The sequence below is a fragment of the Cupressus sempervirens genome, chromosome 6 (assembly GCF_028749045.1).
Source record: "Cupressus sempervirens isolate cs-2001-9-10 chromosome 6, ASM2874904v1, whole genome shotgun sequence".
Taxonomy (NCBI): Eukaryota; Viridiplantae; Streptophyta; class Pinopsida; order Cupressales; family Cupressaceae; genus Cupressus; species Cupressus sempervirens.
Window position 1 is genome coordinate 115,735,028 of NC_143123.1, and position 21,367 is coordinate 115,756,394.

Below are 21,367 nucleotides of genomic sequence, written 5' to 3' on the forward strand. Positions count from 1 at the left end.
ACTACAGTATTCACAAGAAGAACCAGAAAAGGTAAGCAGGAACCTATATTGGTTAGGCCTGCATCCACATTTGAGGAAAGGCTTAAACAATTGGAAGAAGGAGTAGGCATCAGAAATTTCAAGGCATTGAAATTTGAAACAAGAACAGATGCTAAGAAAATGCAGATTGAGGAACTGGTACTCTCCAAGATGGGTAAATGGAAATACTCCCTAGACCATCTTGCCTCCCAAATCTCAAAAGAACTACTGGAGAGATTGCAATCGAGATGGGAGTTAGCCACCCAAACGGTAAAAGACATCTATGAGCAATCTCTGATGAATCTTCAACCAAATCTCACTGGAGCAGAAATAAAGATTGCAATGAAAAACCATGAAGGTAAAATGATTATCAGATTTCACACCTATTTGATTTTAATCAAAGACATTGAGCATGTTGTAAATGATGCAACAAACATGTGGAAAAACATCTATCATCTGCATAAGCCCAGTGAAGACCTAGTAGAAATCAAGGATGATGACATCAGTGACAATGATGATCATGGCACTCCATCCATCACAGTCTCACCATGAGATCTGCATGCATTAATGGAAGAAGACAAGGAGGAAGATGATCGAGTAAAAATTGCAGCAGTAGTTATTGCATCCCTTCCTCACTCTCCACCTAAAACTATGAAATTATCAAGGTTGGAGTCAGCTTCACCAGGTTTGATAGCATCTACATTAGATTTATCATCTGCACCTACCACATCATAGCTCTAGGTATCATTAATGGAAGTGTCTACCACTTCATCTACTGAGCTGCAGCCCTCTTCTTCAGCTACCGAGCCAGCCTCCTCAGCTCCATCATCTTCAATCGGTATAGCAGTAAGTTCCGCAATTTTGTCAGTTCCAATTTGTTCTACAATTTTGTCAACATTATCTGCATCTACTTCAAATCCAGTTAGTTCAGATATAGCATTTCCAAGTGTATCATCATTTTTGGGAAGTATTCTGGTTTTTGATTTGGTAAATACTTCTATTGGCACTCAATCCTCAAGTCCTATCCCAGTTTTTACTGTTAGTCCTTCCATCTCCACTATTGTGTCTATTCCTAAGGTCAAACTAGTCATCACAGACGTCAAACAAAAGAATCTATTAAGACTTCTAATAACTGGAAAGGAAATTCCAGAAGATATTGACTTAGACACAGAGATAGTGATTCCAAAGATTGACTATGAAAATGCTACCATTGAAGAGATGAGGTATGCTAGTCAACTAATAGAGATGAAAGCCACGCAGAAGCAGTTAAGGTCTGAAAGGGATAAGGAATACATAATAATTGAGAACGCTAAGAATATAATTACAAAAGCTATAGGTGTTGAAGTAGATTCTACTCAACACATTTTGATTTAGTTAGAAGAGGTGTAAATAAATTCAATGAGGACACCTCTGGTCAAGAAAAATTGATTGAAAAGGTTGAAAGAAAATTTGATAATAAGGTGCTTGAGCACATTGCTCAGCACATTGCAATAAAATAGGTATAATTGTCCACAATTTTGGTCAATCTTGAAAATTATTTTAATAATGTAACTTCACTTTTTGCCAAACTTTGTGATGTTACCAAGTACACCAAGGAGATCAAAGAAAAATTGAATAAAATTGATGAGGATATGAAGGTCAGTGCCCAAATGTTGCAACTTGACCCCAATTCAAGTTCATCCCATCATCTCAGAATCAGATTTTTGTCAGAAAAGCAGGCAGAATTGTTGAGAGAGGAAACAAGGATCAAGTCTACCTTGATTGACATTCAGAATATGATCCTTCCTATCATGGACACAATGCAGAAACACATAATCTACTCCAAAGCATTGATCCATGACAACAATTTTTCAGTTGCAGATCATATGATTAAACTTTCAGCTGAAGTTCAAATAGCACTCTCCACCTGCAAAATTTTGCAAGAAAATTGGGATAAGACTTTGGCTCTTATTCTCAAGGTACATTCTGAGTTTATCTCCCATTTTGGTGTCTCTGTGTAAACTACATATTGTATAATTTGGCATTATTGTCAAAAAGGGGGAGATATATGTAAATAAGAAATCCATGTGTAAAGATAGAGATATTTGTAAATACTCTATGCATATTGTAAGGGGGAGATATATGTAAATTAGTACGTCAAATTTTGCACATAAGTTTTGGCTCATAAGTGTTTTTGTCACTAATGCCAAAGGGGGAGATTGTTGGAATTATGATATATTTGTCATTAGTGCAAACACTTATTCAATTCTGAATGCTTATCTAGCTCATCACTTAGTCTACAGTGTATACCAAACATTTAGTGGTTACCTTATAAGTTCAATAGGTAAACATTTCTCACCGAGCATTCCAGAGGATATCAAGTGAATGAGAATTTCAACAGTGTTTACCAAGTGAAAAGGTAAAAAAAGGACTCAGTGTTTACCGAGTGAAAAAGGTAAACAAAGGACTCAGTGTTTACCGAGTGAAAAAGGTAAATGAAGGACTCAGTGTTCACCGAGCAAAGCAAGGTAAATGAAGAAGTTAGTTTCCACTGAGTGACACTATATCTACCGAGTCACCAATGGTTACCGAGTTCCAAGCAATGTTGTGTGGCTAGTATGAACTGAGCCTCTACTCCTATTGAGTTCATGATGATGCCGAGAAATGTAGTGGATGTCGAGTATCAGAAGGTCAATGAGTCACCTTGAGGAACTTGAGTTTTCTACTATCTAGCCGACTCAATAATGTTTTGTTCACTTGTGTTTTGGCCAACCTTGTAATTGTAAATATTGGAATGGTATATATGTAATGTATGATATCATTTACAATATGGGAATAGATATGAATTTTTTTTGGAGAGATTTATGTTTGCATGTAACTAAGGTATTGAAAATTTGCAGCAAAGTAAAAGCGATACAACAAGGTCAACATAGGAGCAAAAAAGTTATATCTATCACATCAGGTGATCAATGAAAAATGGATCTTATCAGCAAATAGTTGTAAGCACATCCATTGCTTCATCCTAACAAGTGAATCATTTTATAAATCCTTTAACAGGGTAGACTTAACAGTCATTTTGTAAATCTCCTAATAGAGTGCATACTTCACTGTATGTTTGGAAATCCTCTAACAAGGTGGATCTAGCAGTCCTACTTGCTTCTAACAAGGCAGATCACCAAAAGTGATCATTGTAAGCCTTCACTGGCCAACTTTATGCTGTAGTATTGAAGTTTTATGGGCATCATCCCCACCCCAGTTTTACTTTCTATTTGGAAGGTTTCTGGGTCACCAAATCTTTGTGTACATGTGCAATAAATGTTTGTTTTTTTAGTTATGCAATAGATTAGATGAATAAATGGTGAATGGTTAAAATACTGAATTGTCTAAAAGTTTTATAAGTTACTGATTCACCCCTCCCCTCTCAGTAAGCTATCTTATCCTGAATATTTCCAACACTCCATAAGCATCACATTTGAATTAAAAGCATTAAAAAGTACATCATGAACTAATTAGATTAAGCATTGATCACATAATTGTACATTCCATCCATGTCATTTATTTTATTCTTCATCCATATCATCATCATGATCATCATCTTTGTCAACATCATCATCACCATCATTTTTGTCATCATCATCATTTTCGTCATCATTCTCATCGTTGTCATCATCTTCATCATCATCGTCATCATTTTAATTAGTAGTAGCATCATCATTGGCATCTTCTTCTTCAACAAAAAATGTGTTCGGAACATCATCGACTAACTCTTGATTATGAGCATCTTCTACTTCTTCATCCTCAATGTCATCTTCTTCCATCATATTAAACTTTGTCAAACTTCCTCTTGGATCATGTCTCAAAAAAATGATCAACCCAGTTTATGTGGAATCTCATAGTAAAATACTTTCTCACATTGGCTTGGAAGAACATAGGGTTTGTCCTCAACTGGCTCAAACGACCTTGTATAAATAATTGGAAATCCATTGTTACATGTTAAAAAAGAGTTCTATCAGGATCAATTTGATTAAGTCATAGCCTATATCTTTTGATGACGAAGAGAACTTATTTGAAGGAATTAAAGTAACACTCAAGTATATCATCCAAAATGCCATAGTATCAATTTTGAGACTCTTGAGGATGTAAGTCATTTTTAGATGAAATTTAAGTCACTTGAAAGATTGCACTTGTGATAGGTTCACAAATTTTCTTTGTGTTATCCAAATTTTTGATGAAAAACTCATAAGCATTTCATAATATAGCCTTGTGGTGTTTCATCTACAATAATATGTCAAATGTGTAAAAATAATTGCATCGTGAGTTGATAAACATATGTGTGATTAAAAAATAGTTATGGAAGAAATAGTAGATGCCTTTCAATTATTAGGATACACCATGAGTCATCTACAACATTTCTTATTTGCTAACAATTTTCTAGAGACTTTATTTCTAATACATTTAACCCAAACACCTTTTATAACAATCAACTAATTGCTCTAGGAAAATTTGTGGATAAGATTATTTCTAAAACTTTGATCAACCACCTAAAGCTTTCAACTGATACTCCACATTATATATAAAAGTACTTGAAAGTAATGCAAAGAAAGAAAATATAGAATTACCTATTGGGTTTTCAAAATGAATAGTAGAGAGCTTAGATAGAAATCTATGTCAAGCTATCAAATCTTTGGAAGCCTACAAGATATCTCAGTATGTTAGGAAAAATATTTAACAAGCAGGTTTATAATTTTTGAAAAAAAAAACTTGAGAGAGAATGCTAAAATTGTACAATTCAAATCATAATCTAAAATTGTTAAATTGAAATCTTCAAGTTGATCCAAGTCATTGGACCTATTCAATGGGTGAGGGAATAAACCTAAAAGGGTTAAGTTACTTATGAAAATATAAGCCTAGTTTCTAATGTGAATGAGAAATATGGTCAATGTCATTAGATTTTCACAATCCATGAAGTAGTTTCTTGTGTTTCTAGATTTGATTGTGTGTAAATTTTTGCATGAATCTTTAAGATAATGTGTAGTGATCCATCATCAGGATGAAAGAGAACACAAATAGCATGAAAGATGGTTTGGTTGTAGTTCTAACAAGATAAGAAGAGTAAGAATATAATAGCCTTTTGAACCAAATCTCTTAAAAAGGTATGGTTTTTGAGGGATAACTTAATGGAACCCAAGAGTTTGCACATTTCATACTATTGAACACAAAAAATAAAACTCTTACTAGCTATCTCACTAAAATGCACTCTTCATGTGGAAAATCTAAGAGATTTCAAGCATGAAAAAGACACAATTGTTACTAAGGTGAACAAAACGTCAATTAAGTTGAAGAGAGAAATTATTGTATTCTTGATTTCTTCTAAAGAGTTGTGAAACCGTCTATTATATTACAATTCAAGTTAAGTATTCAAAATTTGAATCGGTCACATATTAACTATTACCAAACAAAAAGTGACTTAATTTTGTATTGCATTTTTAATTATTATATAATAGGTTGAAATAGGATCTATAATTGAGATGTAATAAAACCAATCTACACAATTTAATCATTTTGTAAAAAAACTATGTAATAACACTAACTAAAAATGAGAAAATTCCTCAAAGATTAATGTATACTTAAGCTATACAAGATTATAATTATCAATTCAAAATAAAATACAAAACCTATCTTTCCTAAAAGATCCTCCACAAAATATTGACGTGTAAGCTATTTGTCTATAGCTGGATTCCAATCATCAACATCCATACCATTTGTTATTCTTATTTCACTCAACAAAAAAATAATAGGTACTTTTAAAACAAAATTCCACATTAGATTTGAAGAGATTTAAATCTTTTGAAGGCGTGAAACCTCATAACCATCATACCGTTAATTACATTTTTCTACTTTGTCAAAGCTCATTAAGACCCCATACACCTTCACTTGTCGTTATTTCCCAAGCATACGCATGGCCAAAGAAATCATGAGAGAGTAGAATGGTTAATATAACTAAAAAGACAATTAAGATATAGATGATGAGTTTGTAAAAGCATAGACACACTCTATTTAAAATCCAAAAATTGTCAAAAAATGATATTTATACGTAGCATTGGGATGATGAGGAAACTAACCTCACTAACAGTTAGAATTCTATCTGATTAAAAAATTGCACCTTTCAGATGACTATCATCCTTACCTCTATCAAAAGCATTCTTTATTTCCCATGTTGGATAAACCCATTCCAATGCACTATACCAATGATCAGGAGGTAATCCTAGATTCCAATAACATTGAAAATAATGAAGTTAGAAACTTAACAATAAATCTATAACAAATTTTCCCTTAAACATAATTGGAGAGCAACAATAATAACTATTGGACCATGAAATTTGCATATAGTTCATTTGTTTTATCACATGTTTTCATCTAAGATAGGATAATCTTTCTTAGAATGACATCTAATAGAACTAAAAGAGTTAGTGAAAGAGGGCAAGAAGAAATGAACACCATAAGGACAAGGAAGATTCTACCAATCTGAACTAGAAGCAATTATAGATGAGGATTTAATCATAAGTTAAGTCGGTAAAAATGGTATCCTAATGTCTTCCTTATGATATTTTAATCATTTTGCTATGCAAAAATTAGTAATCTAATTGCTTGTATTTTTTATTCTATTTATAAAACATCCTTACTCTTGCAATTTTCAAATGAAATATTGCTAAAATATGGAAAAATAAACGAGTATTTTAATTCATATCATGCCTAGATTATGTCTTTCTTTCCACCATTATCTCCAATTTTTGAGAAAAATATGCCTTTAATTTTCAAATTTGATTTCTTTTAATATTTCGAATTGTTGAAAAATGACCATTGCAAGAAGAGACAAAATATATATTCACTCCTAAATCCTAAATGAATTAATGCATTGAAATACTAGGTGGAGGAATAAGTTATAATAAAATTCATAAACTTAGTACATAAACTTAACATTTAGTATGCATATATCATCATTTGAGATCAAATGGGTGCATGTGTGGGATCATCTAGCCTCCTACTCCAGCTACTCACTAATTTGGTTGTACGTAAGCCACTTGTACTACACTCTATATATAAGATCCTTCCTTTTCCTTTTCTCTTTTTTTCCTTCTCCACTAAAAAAAATCAGTGTAGAGACATAGATTATGAGGGAACAATAAGAGACAAAATATGTATTCACTCTTGAGTCCTAAATGAATTAACGAATTGAAAAACTAAATGGGGTTATTAGAATTAAGTGAATTGGTTGTTGAATTTGTACAATTAGTGGTGAAGGAAAAGGTAATAAGAAATGCTTGATCATTTAATTTTAATGGATATGAAAACTATTTCAAGGCTTTGAAAAAATATAAATATGGTAGGACTATTGAACACAATTCTAAACCTTTTCCAAGAATAATGCATCCCTAACTCCCAATCAAGATGCCATAATTAAGTTTTTTTATTGAAGAGAACTTTTTATTTGGAAGAACTTTTAGTTACTCTAAGTCAATCCAATGGATCTCTGTAAACTACATAAACACCTAATTATCATAATATACCTTTGAGTGTAGAAAATATGAAACATTATTTATGTGGCAACAACATTAGAAGCAACAACAATGACACTAAGATGCATATTTTGGCTAGAGAACAGTAAATAAGGAACAACACTTTTTTGTCGAGTAACTCTTCAAATCCTAATCTCAATTGTCCATTTTCATCTTCATTCAAAATAGAGTTACCACATATAGGGAGAAAACGTAAAGGCCATAGAAGACTATATATTTTTATACATGTTTGTGTGTTTGGTTGGTTGATGAACTATGGTTCCCTAACTTCTCATTATAAATAATATTGCTAATAGAAATAATTTTCTTTCCTCTTGCTAATCGCAGTAAACAAATAAGTTAATAAAAGTCCTTTATGAATCACAAAAATACTCCACCTAGTTGTAAGAAAATGCCTTCAGGGTCAAATTGTATATTAATATCAAACCTCATGTAAAATATCAAAATGTCACGTGTCACTTCCAATAAAGTGCCTCTGAAAATTCTATGAAAAATGCTTAAATTATGCTATGTATACAAGACCCTTCCTTTTCCTTTTTCATTTCCTCCTTCTCCACTAAAATAGATCACTACAGAGATATAGATCACAAGGGAACATCAAGAGACAAAATATATATTCACTCTTGAATCCTAACTGAATGAATGAATTGAAAAACTAGGTGGGCATAAGTTATAATAAAATTTATTGACACAATTGAGAGCTTAGATTGACACAATTTTCAAATGATCATATGAAATGAAATGGGCATGCGAGTAGAAATAAACTAGAAATATATTGTGTATAGATGAGGGTATGAAATGGGAAAATTTGGAGTATTCCATATAGACACTCAACATTTAGTATGCACATATAATCATTCAAGATCAATGGATGTGTGGGATTATACATAAAATGAACAAGAGCCTTCATTTTCCTGTTCCCTTTCTTCCTTCTCCACTAAAAAAAATCATTGTAGACTCATAGATCACAAGGATATGACAAGAGACAAAATACATATTCACTCCTGAATGATCACTACAAAGATATCAATCACAAGGGCACAGTAAGAGACAAGATATATATTCAATCTTGAATCCTAAATGAATGAATGAATTGAAAAATTATGTGGGGGCATAGGTTATAACACAATCAAACAAAATTTAATGACTCTTAATTTCTTTTTCATTCTTCTTGAAGTTGGTCTCTCTAAGTTTGGTGTCTATTAGTGTCAAACACTTAGTCATAAATAAGGTGGAGTCAGTTGGTCATCACTGCAATCGAGATACTGTATATAGGTTGATTCATGCAAGGCTTGTAAATAATCATGTATATGTCAAGCTTTTTAGGAGTTGAGTAAGTCTTTGGTTGTCAATTATTTTTAGTATAAGTCGAGTACAATTAATGTCGAATAGACAAGAGCACATAGATGTCGAGTTATATAGAAGGAGCCAAGTCAATTAAGGTTGAGTAATAGTAGGAATATTAGTTATTACCAAGCATTAGAGATAGTATATGTCAAGTAATACAGAGTGAACAAAAATGTCTAGAATGGTACAAAATTTGATATAAACCATTTCGATCCAATATTAACACTATATTTAATTATTGTAGAGTTTAATAGGGTTGTTATGCATTTTGACGTGGATCATTGATCCCTATGAGGGATGAACAGCCAATCAGATGAAGAGGAAAAAGGGAAGCATCTATAAGACTTTGCATATGTATTTAAATAGGAAGATCCAAAACCTATTTTGGAATGAGTGTGGATGAGAGTGCAAATTGTAAGAAGAAGTGAAGGACAAGTCAAAGATATATCAGATGAGAGATCATATCATAGATTGAAAGGAGCAAATCTGTAATCAATATTGTAAGTGTAGACCAAAGGATCAGGTACTAAATCTATTTTGACAAATTGAATCAAGAAAAATCTCTTAACAGAGTGGTTTTAATAGGCTTTTGTATATTGACTGAGTCCTTACTTCATTGTAAGTGTTAAATCCTTTAATCAAGATAGACCTCATAGTATTAAATCTTTTAATAGAGAAGACCCCTCACAGGGTAGACCCTTAGAAGTAATCAAAATTATAGTCTGAGTGCGCTAACTTTGTTATTGTATTAATGAAGATTTGTGGGTGTCATCCCCACCCCAATTTTACCTTCACCTTAGAGGGTTTCTAGGTTAACAAAATATTTTGTGTTATGTGCTTACGTTTCATAGGTGTGATACTTAGTTAAATTTAATTTAGAATTTAATATTTGAAGTTATGTTATGCATAAGCTAGATATTGTTGTAGTGGTAGATCAGACAAATGTTACAAGAACTAACATGGTTAAAAATGCTACGGGAAGTTATGCAAAAACTTAATGTCAGATTTAAATGTTTTCAATTTTAATGTTTGTAATAATATGGAGTGATTTGATAAACTCTCCAATTATAGTCACTTAGGACAAAGTGTTTTTTGTTTTGTGTGTTAAACAATAAGCCAACTAAATAATTGACATCTACAGGAAGTTGGTAGCAATTTTCTGATTCCTCATGATTTGGAAAAATGGTTCTTGATTTTTGGATGATGTTTCATATTCCTACATTAGAGATAGGAAAGTATTGAAAAGGAAGATTTAATATGGTAATTGGGGATTAGATGCATAATAGAGGAATATAAAGTTTTGAGTTTTTTTTTCCTGATTTTTGTGAGTCTATAGTTTTGGATGTGTGACTTTCTTTGTTATCTTTCCTGGATCAATCATCTAAACTCTTAGAACATATCAAATTTTTTTTTTAGAATAGTAAAACATTGATTGGTTTTGAATTCAAGTTAAATTTGTTATTTTGGAATTCATTCTAGAAAACATGATTTTTTTGATTCAATTGTATGTAAAGTTCTACCATTTTGAGGGTCATGAAAATTGATGGCGGTTATTTAATCTCTCCATAATCTATTTTCTGGGATCGTGGAGGAGTTTTGTATCATATTTTTTTCTCTTTCATTTCCCAGTTCTATTTGTCCCTGCTCATGCCGTGTGGAACTCAATCTCTAAATCAGGTGAATATGTTCATGTATTCATTGATATGTACAATCACATGAATAATATGTGATGTTGATAAATATCGATGCGATCCATGAAATTTATAGTTTATGTTCATATTTGAAATGTCTTGTATGACCCTCAGCTTAGATCCAAACATAAATCTCACATGTAGGACAGTGGTGTCGATTTGAACATAGTTTATTATTGTTTGATAGTTCATGTGTACTCAGATGGATGTTTAATTTTATGTATTTAAAGATAATAAAATCATCTATGCATTTTAAATTAAGGAAGTAGTCAGTTTGTATTAAGTTGATGTAGGAAACCAAAAGTTGCTACAAAATATTAAAAGATTTCCTATCGCCCATTAGGTTATGAGTTATTAATAAAAGAATCAATTGAATAATAATCTAAGATAGGTTAGAATTGATCCTAAAGGTGTATGTGCTCCTTGATGTAACTTAGTTGAGTGATTAATTTCCTCCTAAGTTTTCCAAGGCGAGGCTCTACATTAAATATGAGATGGTTAATATGATGAATGCAATAAAGTTTTTTTGTAGGATAAAAGTTTTATAGATCCTTATTTACCCCTTCCCACTCTCAATATCTTAGTTTCCCATTAAACTTCCAACGATTGGTATCAAAGCATTGGATCCCTTAAAGAAATTCTAATAGCTTAAGAGTTCATATGTTGGAGATGGAGGCTTACAAATTAGGAAAGATTATTGACAATCAAGTGATTGATATCTAGCTTATACTACAACAACTTGAAGTAGCAAGAGAGGAACTAAGAAAATCCATGAGAAAGAGGAAAGATATGGTCATTCAATAGAATGACACACTTTATCAAGAATTTGATACACGAGGATTTCTTAACATATCAAATTCCAATGGAAGTAATGCAACCATTGCAAATATATTGGAGAAGAACAATATCTTGAATGAAGAAGTTAGAATATTAAAAAGGGAACATGAAATCCATCTAGTAAGGCTATATGAAGTGACCAAATAGAAGAAGAAATCTAAATAATTACATAGTTTTGGTTGAATAAGACAAAAGAAAGATGGCTATCAAACTTGAAGAAAGGTCATCTGATGTGAAAAAGCTTACAAACACTCAACTAGACATGATGAATCAATCAATGCTTGCAAATTAGGAACTAAATAGGAAGGACATGTAGATAGTAACTTTGAGATCATAGATTGGCCTACTAAGGAATGAGTTAAGATCTGAGAAAGAACTTGTGGAAAGAATGAACAAGCCCAGTGAAGCATTAAGGTACTTTGAAGAACATATGAGATCACCTAGGTCATCTGGAAACACTTCTAAACTAGGGCATATAAAGAAACATTCATCTACTCAAGTAGGAGAATCATCGACAAGTAGAGAGCTAAAGAATGAAAAATCAAAAGGAAAACCTACATGCTATTATTGTGGTAAACTTGTGCATACTGCAAACATTTATAGAAGTAAGAAATGTATGCAAAACCCTAAACCTAAGTTTACTAGTAGTTTTTTTATTACAAGAAGCAAGGACACCAAGTACATGAATGTAAATAGAAGATGATGAATATACCTATTGCACCTAGATTTTAGGGATATTGCTACAATTGTCAAAGGTTTGGACATAGAGAATATGAATGTAGATCACAAGCAAAATCTAACTGGACAACCAGAAGGTAGGTCAATACACCTAATAAAGTTTTCTCTAATTATCAAAAAGTTGGACATATGAATAAGAACTTCAAGACCCAAGCACCAATACCAAAAAATGAACACATCAAGGGTAAACGAAAAGTAGATGTTAAACAAAGAAAGAAAGAAATGAATTAAAATTGGAAGAAAAAGGTGGAAGTTGAAAGTAGTGGAACAAATGAAGTCAAGATCACCCAATCCAATGGAGAAGGTGATCACACCACCTCAAACTAATCAAAATTTATATTTAATGATTTATCTTACATTAGTTCTTAATATAAAATGTGCAAAAGTTCATATCTACATAAAAAAAGATGCATTAGTTAGAACATATCTATGGAAATAATAGTGCAAAAGAATCATTTACATGTTTGGATTCCAAGCATCAGTAGCATTGTATATATTGATTGAGTATTGCAATATGGACCAAGTACCCCAATGTCAAACTTATGTATAGGTTGAGTTAGATGGAATTGACCGAGATGCATAATGTAGACCAAGTTTGAAAGGTTAATGTCAATCGAGATAGTTGCATTTCACCTAACAAAGAACAAAACATTTATAGAGACCCTAACTTTAATGAATATAGGTATATATCAATTATTTGAAGGTATTTTATAACATCTTATATTCAAACTTTGAGAGCACAGATCAATTTAAGCAACTTATGAGGTAAGTCTCAGAGGCAATTGAGAGCGAATTAGAAGTGGAAGAGTGAATGAGTATTGATCTCAAGTTGTGCCAAGTTGTTTAGGAAACAAATATTTAAAACCCTAAACTCAAGAAAATAAAATCATCATCATCATCATCTATACTGAAGAACCAAGGAAAAGAGGTAAGTAATGTTCGATTGGTGAAGGGTGACACTTGTCCTCCACCTAAGTATCATGTTATTCTTGAAATTGCCATGAAAGGAAATTCAATGGGTGTGTTATCATTGATACCACCTAAGGTTATTATGATCCATGATGTATGAAGCTATTATATGTGTAAAAATAGTGAAGGTGCAAACTATGAGATTCACGTGGTGTATGAGAAATTGTGTGATGAAGGCAAAAGGGTTAACTTGTCCCCTAGATTTTTTGAGAAATTTCAAGATTGAATGGATTAAGTCAGTTATGAGTAGAATCTATGACATGGAACTATGGTTAAAAAATGGACCAATCAAAATTACAAAGAAAATGATTCATGATGTTAAATGATATCCAACATTTGACAAGAAGAAGACAATGCATTGTTAGAGTAGAGAAGAAATTAAGGTGAACACAAAAGCTGAGTGGAATGGGCATGACTTGTCTATTTCAAGCATCATAGATCCATTAATTGAGTTTGCACTAATAGTGATCTCTCACAAATTTTATCTATCAATATGACTAAATAGTTTGTCATGTATGGTAGTTGATCAAGCATAGAAGATCGCGATGAAGGATCATGAATATGATCTTGTTGAGTTGCAATAGTTATAACTGGTAGAGAACCTAGAACCAATCAGAAAAGCAAATAATTCAATGTGTAATTTTGGATCATTAATTATGTGTATTTTCATTTACACTCAGAGTTATTTTCTAGATATTGAAAATATTGTATGGGAACAAGGAAAACCTATTACAAGATGGACTAGTGAATACATACTAAATTTGTGAGAAAGTTTTGAGAATATTCTAGATTGATATTTTGAAGAATTCAAACAAAAAATTAGTAAGAATCCAAGGATCCCAACATCATTAGTTGAGAAGCATTATAATGATATATGTTTTCTAGTTGGTATAGATAACACATTTGTACATGTAGTTAAGCCAAGGAAATCTTGGCTTAAACATTTTGGCTATGAAAATTGATAGCAATGATGTGAGTGCAACAATTATTGTACTATTTAATGAGGAAGTTGATGTTCTTTGGCAAGTATGAAGAAGAAAAGACTAGAATAACTATTGTTATCAAGCTTACTTTTACTAATAAGAAGAGAAAGAAGATGATTGAAGACCTAGAAGATAATTTAGGCACATAGTCCAAAGGAAAAGAGCCTTTGATGATTACTCAAGGACTTGGAGAAGACCGAGGAAATGGTAGTGGGGAAAAGGAAGAGGAAGAAAGTGCAGAGAAATAGGGAAAATCCATAGCACTGGTCACACCACCAATGAAGAAGGTCAAAACAGTTGATCCTAAGGTGAAAAGGGTTGCAAAGAAGGTAATATATAAGCCCCTCTCTCCTCCTATACCACAAAGACCAAGAACTAGGGTAGTAGTAGAAAAAAGTGTTCATCCACCATTGAAGAAGGAAGTGGTAAAGATTACTAAGCTGAGCCAAGGTTCAAGTGCAGGTAAGAGGAAAATCCTAGCCACTAGAGAGTAGCCAAAAATTAGAAGGCTAATAAATTAAAAGGAAGTTGAAGAGGACGATGCAGAGAGGACCGAGTATGATGAACCTGGTCACCACCAAGTCATTGTGCCTACAAAATTGAGAACTATTGATGAGGTATGTGCCAACATTAGAAACTTTGCAGGCCTGCCAGGATTTAGATATGTAAAGTATGAGACATTGAGTAATGATGACAAATCTAAGGTAGATGAAGCCATGAAGAAATGATGGCTAACAATAACCTTGCACATATAGAATTGGAAATGAATATTCCAAATTATTTTTATAGTAGACTTCATCGAAAATGGCAACAAGAAACTGTAATTGAGAGGAAAATAAGAGAAGGTACATTAGCCAAAATTATGTCTGAGTTGTCAAACAAGAAAAAGACAACATTTTTGGAAAGTATAGGAACCATTTTTTCCTGAATATAGAACATTCATGATTTTGCAAAATAAAATTGAAGTTGTTGTACAACAAAATGAGTTGTTGTGAAAAATTATTTTTGGATTGACTATAGGAAAAGAAGTGGACACTATAACCATTGAAGATGATCACAATGATGAAGAAAATTCAAGTGTGGCAAGCCCACAAGGAAACACATATCCTATTCATGCCACCACACCTAGCACTCTTGTAGTACAAAAAAATAAAGGACTATCCTAAAACAAGAGAAATACAAGTCTAAATTGTTGATTTCAATGAAAAAATAAATTAAATTGAGAACCAACTACAATAGGATTATCAAACCAAAACACTGGTAATAGAAGCTAAGGAACTAGAAAAGGAAACAAATATAAAGGTATCTATTACAGGTGAAACGTGACCACATATCTTAGGACCTCTAGATGAGGGAAATAAGGAGACTATACATAAAGAAGAGGAGAAATATTAAGATAATTTGGTTTCTCAGGTAGTGTCAAGTGCTATTATTGTTGTTCCTAGCACTGAAATACAAGCAATATTGAGTGGTGACACCCCCTCACCTACTTTAACTCAAGTAGTGTTGAGAAACAACACTCCAAAGAAAGGGAAAGGAAAGAAGAAAAATGACATATCTCAAGGTAATATTGTTACCTTGGACAAAGTGATAGAAATACCAAAATAGGATCTAACAAATCTCATATTCGAACAAACTATCATCTTGCAAGATATCTTAGAAAGAAAGAAAAGGTAGAAAAAGACATATATGTTGACACCTTTGATATTGATAACATTGATGAACATGCCCCTATCATATCTTAGTTAGGGAAAATCATTGAAAAAATTAATATTGATGATATTGAGGCAAATGAAAGAATTGTGGCCTAGTTAGAAAAGAATTTTGAAAAGAAAGTATTAGAAAAAATTTCTACTACCATTGCAGTAAGAAAAGTAGAATTGTAGGCACTAGTACATAATCTCAAAGAACTTATGAAGAAGGTACAAGACTTTTATAATATTCTTTGTGTTGTGTCAAGGTTTACCAATGAATTTCAGCAAAACATCTAGAAGATTTATGTTGAAATGAATTTATCAAGAGGATCTATCTCTCAGTGAGCTAGATCAAGCTCAATGCATTATAATAGATTATTGTTTGCATAAGGAATATAGGTTGAGCTACACACAGTGGATAGTAGAATGCAAGCTAAATTGATCTCCATAAAATCCATGTTGATACCTCACTTGGAGGCTAGGCATTGAGATGTAGCTACAACAAAGGCTCTAGTTTAAAAAGATCATAATCTTTCAACTAGTGGAAGCTTAATTGATTTAGTAGCACATTTGGAATTAGAGATTCAAGGTTTAGAATTAGTGAGAACCATATGGGATCATGCACTTTCCATGAATATTCAAACTATAAACCATTCATTGATCAATATGGTTTGATTCCATTTACATAGCCCCAACAACAGATGCCCTAGTAGTAGACATAAGTGTCAAAAACAAGGGGGAATGATTAGAGAAGTTAGACAAGGTATGAAAAGCTAAATTAGACTAATTTTATTCATATAAACTATGTATTATATATTGTATTGTAAAGAGAAGTTTTGAAGTTCTATAAGAACTGAGTCTTAGGCTTAGGGGAAGTACTCTTATTCGTTTATTCTAAGTGTGTAATCATGACAAAGAATTTTTTCCACTAATGTCAAGGGGGGATAATTTTGGTCTTTTAAAGTTTTTTTTGTCTATTAGTGTCAAACACTTAGTCATAAATAAGGTAGAGTTGGTGGATCATCACTATGATCGAGCTACTCTATATAGGCTGAGTCATGAAAAGACTTTTAAATAATTGAGTATATGTCGAGCTCTATAGGAGTCAAGTGAGCCTTTGGTCACTGAGTATTTTTAGTATAAGTTGACTAAATTTAATGTCGATCAAACAAGAGCACACAGATGTCGAGTTATACAAAAGGAACCAAGTTAGTTAAGGTTGAGTAATAATAGAAAGATCAATTATTACCTCAAACATTAGAGACAATACGTGCCAAGTAATACAGAGTGAACAAAAATATTTGGAATGGTACAAAATTTGAGGTAAATCATTTTGGTCCAACATGAACATGATATTTAATGGTCATATACTTTTTTACAGGGTTGTTACACATTTTGACATAGATCATCAATCCCTTTGAAGGATGAACAACCAATCATATAAAGAAGCCAAAGGGAAGTATCTAGAAGATTCTACATATGTCTTTAAATAGGAAAATACAAACCTTATTTTCATATGAGTGTGGATGAGAGTGTGAATTGTACGAAGGAAGTGAAGGAGTATAAGTTTTGCATGCTGCAAGAAAAAGTTGTAAAGAAAATAGAGTTAGAGACCTAATGAAGCAGTGAAGGATAGAGAAAAGCTATATCAGATGAGAGATTAGATATGATATTGAAAGGAGGAGATCTGTAATCATCATTAAAAGTGAAGACCGAAGGATCAAGTACTAAATTAGTTTTGACAAATTGAATCAAGGAAAATCTCTTAACAAAGTGGTTTTAACAGACCTTTTGCAAATCTCTTAACTGAGTCCTTACTTCATTGTAATTGTTAAATCCTTTAAACAAGGTAGACCTAAAAGTATTAAATATTTTAATAGAGAAAACTCCTCACAAGGTAGATCATCAGAAGTGATCAAAATTGTAGTCCTAACAAGCTAACTTTGTTACTAAAGCAGTGAAGATTTGTGGGTGTCATCCCCACCCCAGTTTTACCTTAACCCTGGGGGGTTTCTGGCTTACCAAAATCTTTTGTGTTATGTTTTTACATTCCATGGGTGTGATACTTAACTAAATTTATTTCAGTATTGACATTTGAAGTTATGTTATGAATAAGATAGATATGAGATGGTTAATATGATAAATGCAGTAAAGTTGTTTTGAAGGATAAAAGTTTTATAGATCCTGATTCACCCCCCTCCCTCTCAGTTTCCCAATAAAATTCCAACACCTAACTCTACAAAATCTGGCAAGATTGCAAAGATTGAACTAAAATTTCAACCCATATCTACCCTAAAAGGTTCTTCATCAGTTTCCCTAAGAAGTTCTTCACAACTTCCACTATTTGGCTAGTTTTACATGTGGTTGATTAAATGATTTATGTATTTTCCTTTTTTGCTTATATTTTATATGTCATCAAAATTTTGACAACACCATCATAATTCCAACAGCATTGAGGACACTTTAATAAAAGGAAAAACCACACTATAATGACTCTGACGTCATAAATTGTTGTCAAAAAATGACCCCAAATGTAGTAGTGATGCTTTGGAAAGCATAAAAAAATTTAAACTTATTCAAATATCAATAATCAACATGCTTGTATAATTTTTTTCTTTATCTCATTATCTCACCCTCACTCGCTTTATCTCCCTCAAATTCTAGAGTTATCTAACTCTTTCTTTCTCTCTCACTTCTCCCCCTCTCTTACATCTATATCTCTTCTCTTAATTACTACTTATTACTCCCACCCTCTATCTCTCCCTCTTTCCATATCTAATCTCCTTGCATATATCCTTAACCATCTCTCTCTCTCTCTCTCTCTCTCTCTCTCTCTCTCTCTCTCTCTCTCTCTCTCTCTCTCTCTCTCTCTCTCTCTGTATATATATATATATATATATATATACATATATATATATATATATATATCACTCCCAACCTACATCTTACTCTCTCCCTCCCTGCTTCTATCTTCCTCTTCCCTCCCTCAACCATATATTAGAGAGAGACAAAGAGAATAGAAATAGGGTGAGAGGGGGAAATTCAATGACTTAGAATTTAGGGTTTAAGGCATGTGGTATAATTAATAGGAAAATATAGAGAAGGATATGTAGAGGGAGAGTAAGAGGTGAGAAAGAGGGAGAGAGAGTAGGAAAAGGATAAAGTGTTTAGAGTTTAGGTCTAATGGTAATAAGATTTAGGGACTAGTATAGCCCATTTAGTGCTAATGTTTAGATATGTTTGGGATTACGGGTTAGGGGTTACCCAATGCCATAAGAATGTAGATTCAAGATGCCTCACAAATATTTGATCAAAGATAATTAATTCAAACAAATTCTTCATTAAATCAAGGTATTCTTTACACAATTTATTATGCATTCTTCAACTTAGAAAAGGGATTTGAACTAAAACACCACCTATATTTTCAATGCTAGTAGATTTGGCTTGTGAAGTACAACTATCAACCAAGCTCTGGTAATGTCATTGTGTCTATTGGAAACTATTCATAATGTCTTCTTGTGAACTACACATAATTGAATTTCATTCTATTTTTTATTCAAATTTGTGTCTAAAATTTCCTCTTGAAATAGGTAGGTATGTGAAGGATCAAATGGGGTCAACAAGTGGAAATGTGATAAAAATAAATTTTCATCTGCCCTAAGACATGAAAACTTATGTTGACGTTTTAGTAGATGGGTGTTAGTATACCTCACCAAATAAAATACCAAATCAAAGCCTATTTTGGATGTCTAGTATATTGGATATAAGAATTTCATTCCTATATTAGATATTAATGCACGCGCGCGCGCGCGCACACACACACACACACACCGATGTGTGTGTAATGGCCAGCATTGGCATAATGTGATGGTTGACTTATTGTGTTGTTATTCTCACCATCAAGGTTCAAATCTCATTAGGAATGAGGTCCCCCATTTGTGGTCTTATAGATTCATAGTTTCAAGTCAAAAGCATTTACCCCTCTTAAAAATAAATAAATAATATTATAATATAATATATATTATTTTATTTTATTATATATAGTAGATAAATAATCATTTATATAATATAATTTGTATTATATATTATATTATCATTTATGTATACAATACCAAATATGGCTCTGATATCAAAATATATATTAAACATAGATCATATCAATGGTGATCCCTACATAGGGTTGCCTATATTCAAAAAACATTTAATCTAATTACCACCTATCCCAAAATACATTATTTATCCCAACACGGTTATACCAATGTATAGAAAACCTCTTTGAATCAATAAGTAGGGACTAATTAGTTTTTGGATCAATGAAAAGAGCACATATGTCATCTTTAGTTATGCCCTTTTTTACACCTCATCATATGAAAACACATTTATCATCTCCTCCAAAGATGGTGCCATCCACGAATATTTTAGTAATCAACAACCCAACTCTTGTCTCTTTATTGAAGTAAATGTTGTTGGTGTCATTGGTTCTTACAAATCCAATCTTGAATCAAATATAATTATAATATCTCATATCATGCTCTTGGTGCTTGTTTGAGTCCATAAAGGGAATTCTTCAATTTATGTACCTTTTCCTTACCATCTTATGATACAAACCCTTTTGGTTGTTCAATGTATACTTCTTCTTCAAGGACTCCATTAAGGAATGTGGACTTCACATCCATTTTCAATACACTTTGGACCTCTTATAAATTTTATATGTCAGTGGTATCTTGTATCCTTCTAGTCTTTTCACCATAGTCTATTCCTTCTTCATGTGCATGCCCTTTGCAAACAAGTCTATACTTGCTTCTTATTACTTCTTTATCCTTATTCATTTTGTTTCTATACACCCATTTTGTGCCGATGACATTTTTTCCTTAGGCCAAGAAACAAGAGTCCATGTCTCATTCTTTTCTATCTGCTCAACCTCCTCCTCTATGGCCTTTATCTAGTCTTCATCCTTCAAGGTTTGTTTTGTGGCTTTGGGCTCAGTTTCTAGAAGTAGACAATTATTCTCTCTTGCCTTCCTTATTCTCATCAGTCTAGCATCTTTATCTCCAATGATTTTTTCTACTGAGTGGTGTTTTCTCACATACTTTTTGAACATTCATTCTTTGTTGGTAGCTTAATGACTAGTTCTTTAGGCTAGAGAGCTTCTTTTAGAACTTGTTCTTATGCTATAGGTGTAGTAAGTGGGGTGTATATTAACTACTTTTAATAGTCAAGTTCTTTGTTGCTTCCTTTATCATTTTATTCTAAGAACTCATCAACCTTCAAGCAAGTTCTTCTGCCATAGATGTACTAAGTGGGGTGTATGTGAACTGCTTGTAATACTCAAGTTCTTTGTTGTTTCCTTTATTTTTTTGTTATAAAAACTCATCAACCTTCACATTGGCTAACTCTATTATCTTATTTTTCCTGTTCTTCAGACACAGGTAAGCCTTTATTTTCATGAAGTATCCTAAGAAGATACATGCATCACTCTTAGGCTCAAAATTCTCTTGATACTCAACCCTTTTTATATAAAATTTACTCCCAAA